The following is a 3,173-nucleotide window of genomic DNA, read 5'->3' as shown; positions in this document are numbered from 1 at the left end:
CCTGTGCTAGGACTGGATCTGGGGGTTCCTGGAACACAGCAGAAATTGTATATATACCAATTTTGATAATAAACCTTTTTTTTAAAATAAGAAATGATACCTCAAAACTGCAATACTGGTCCAAACTTCTGGTTTTTACTTTCCATTTAAAGCAAGAAACATATGCGAGCACTAGCAGCCATTATTTGATCCAAGACCCTAACTTCTTAATTCGAAAAGCACTTGCAAAGAAAAACAGTGGTGGGGATAAGGAGGAAAGGGAAATGGAAGCGATTCATACCACAATAACTGGAATCCCTTAAGTATGGACGCCAGGTCTCATGAAGCTGTTGTTTAAATTTATCCTTTACTTGGTCACTTTTGTTTCCTCAAATATTTTTCTTTGACGTTTTATCTTCAGAGTCTAAAAAGTATGAAATATAAACAAGCTCTTGCACTGCACACTTAGAAGTGTACAATTCACGCACTATAGAGCTACCTATATACTGATAAATCCCATCAAATCTTGGATAATTCAAAATTATACAAAATATCAGGGCACAGAAAGAACTAAAACCCACTTCTTTTTATTACACATAAGATTCAAATATTCAATCTAAAGAAAAAATCAATTTGGCTCTGTTTTACATCTCCATGTTGATATTATTAAAATACTCCTGTATGATCATGTTTGCTCTTACTGTTTCATGTCAGGCTTAAAACCTCAAAATGCTAGCCATCCAGACAAAACAGGATATCAGAAAGATTATCTCTTCTCCACCTCCCTAACCCCAACAGCCTGATTTTACAACATGATTCCAAACACTGGATTGTGATGACAAATGCTAGGTCCAATTTCTTCATAATCCTTTTTGGTGTGCATACATGGTAGAACTCAGGTGTGGAAGCCAGCCTTGATCCTCCAAACCAAACTGCATATCGCTGCATATGGTGTGTGATAACTTGTACATCAATTGGTTTTGGCTTCAATCTATTGCCACTCAATTCCTCACTGAATTTCAGCCTGGCATCTACAGCTCTTTTGAGATCTCTTTGCAAGTGGCGTCCAAAGTCCCTGAACATGGTTGGGCCTCCAGAGAGGATAATATTCTTGTTGAGAGAACATCAGACATCAATAGGACAATTCTGAATTACTTCATCTACAACTTCTGAAATAGGTTGTGTGAAGTCTGAATTAGCAAACTCAGGATGAAAAAAGATTTCAGGTCCCAAGAATCTCTCATAACCAACATCAATGGAAAACTCTTTCTTTGACATGGCATTGATTCCAGTATACTGTTTAATACATTTTGATCCATCTGTGTCATACTTGTTAAACTCTTTTACTAAATCTGGGCATACATAACTATAGCACTCCTTTACTGCCTTAGCAGTTTCCAGAGATTGTTCTGGAGGGATTCCTACTTCTCGATCTCTCAACAGCTGGATGTTATATCTCATCCCACAATTGCAATATGCTTAAAAATACAGCTGCCAATCACATACCCTTCAGCCACAGGAATAACATGAGTAACACCATCACCGCTGTCTATTTCTGTACCAGTCAATGTTCGTTCTCCAACTTGGCTTGAGGTCTAGGATGCAGCTAAGGCAAGAACAGCCTGCACATCAATGTACAAGCCTGGAACACTGAAGGACTCAAACATTATTTCAGCAGTATATTCCCTGTTTTCTGTAGTATTCAGTGGAGGTTCAGTCAAAAGAAAAAAATGGTCTTCAGGTTCTGCTCTTAAATATTTAAAGATCACTTCCTCTGTAAACCTTTCCATTAAACCCCAATCTTCAAGTACACCATGATGAATTGGCCCCTTTGTTGCATATGTAGGTTTTTCTATTGCTTTATCACCAATGAAGAAGTCTAAATCATCAACACCTTTCATCACCCTCCTCTGATCTTGGTCACCTACTTTTGCTGACTCTTTAATTGCAATGCAGGAAGGGATGATAAACTGTGGTTCTGTATTTCCAGCATATCCTAGTTTTGTGTATCCCGATCCACAGTCCACCACCCTCGCCCGCTGTTGCCACTGCCGCTGACATCTGCTCCATGTTGCTTGGGGCCAGGAACCGGCTGCAGGAGATGGGAGCTATCTGAGCATCCACAGCTGGGCTGCACTCTCTCCCAGGGGGAGCTGGGAAGCGGAAGCAGTAGCCAGAAAGCAGGCTGGGTCAGCGGCTACCACTTCCCCAACTGGTCGGGCAGGGAGTCCCCATCTTTCCCCACCGTGGCCTCCTCCCCTTCTTTCTACCCTCCTCTCCCTCCTGCTCCCACTGTACAACTTTAGATCATATTTTAGACCAGAAAAAAAATCAAAAGACAGAAAAATCTGAAATAATTTATTACATTTTATCAGATAACAGTGGAATGAAAACTAGCAGTTGATAGTGAGAGAAACCGCAGAAACTACACAAACACATGGAAATTGAATAGTTCACCTCTGGACAATCAGTGGATTATTGAAGAAATAAGGGAAGAAATGATAAAAACACTAGAATCAAATGAAAGTGAAAATATAGCATAGGAGAATCTCTGGGATATAGCAAAGACAGTGGTAAGAGTTTATAATTTTGTGCATATAAAAGCCAGAAGTTTCAAATAACAATGCATCTTAAGGTTCTGGAAAAAACAAACTGAAACTAAACTCAACAGAAAAGGAAACAATATAGGTGAGACCTAGAATTATTGAGATAGAAACATAGGCAACAATACACAGGATCAATGAAACAAAGAATTGTTCTTTGAAAAAATAAACCTTCACCCAAATGAACTCCCTCAAAAGGCCCAAATCAATACAATTAGCTTTTTTTTTTTGAGTTTTCAATATTTTATTCAAGTTTTAAGTGATGTTAATTACAGCATTTTAAGGGAAGGATCTAATTCTGCACAAAATGAAAGACTCTGAAATGTACCAAATAAACCACTGAAAAATAAACTGAGTGGTAAGAAGAACACAATGGCTGCACGATTTAGATTCCTAGTGTCGCCACAGTGTGACCACAGTCATGCACACTTCCCACCTTGCAGCTGGTACACACTGGTGTGAGGGCAAAAAACCACAACATGAAGATGAATGAAATTCTGAATGATTGGCTTCATTACATCCCCCTCTCCACCCCAAAATGGCACAAAGAAACAGCTACTGCACCCTGTGGACTACTTTTGGTGTAGAAGA

General features: G+C 39.2%; 1 pseudogene across 1 annotated transcript; it reads right to left on the bottom strand.

Annotated features, from left to right (window-relative positions):
* Window positions 1-784: 784 nt before the first annotated feature.
* On the bottom strand, window positions 785-1,895 carry LOC101585507 (annotated as a pseudogene). The gene has a single exon (XR_192744.2). The product of XR_192744.2 is annotated as an actin-related protein 3 pseudogene (transcript).
* Between the last annotated feature and the right edge of the window lie 1,278 nt (window positions 1,896-3,173).

This window comes from Octodon degus, unplaced genomic scaffold (genome assembly GCF_000260255.1).
Source record: "Octodon degus isolate 3935 unplaced genomic scaffold, OctDeg1.0 scaffold00125, whole genome shotgun sequence".
NCBI lineage: Eukaryota > Metazoa > Chordata > Mammalia > Rodentia > Octodontidae > Octodon > Octodon degus.
The sequence above is the reverse complement of the archived record's forward strand: the minus strand, read 5'-3'. Positions and strand labels throughout refer to the sequence as shown.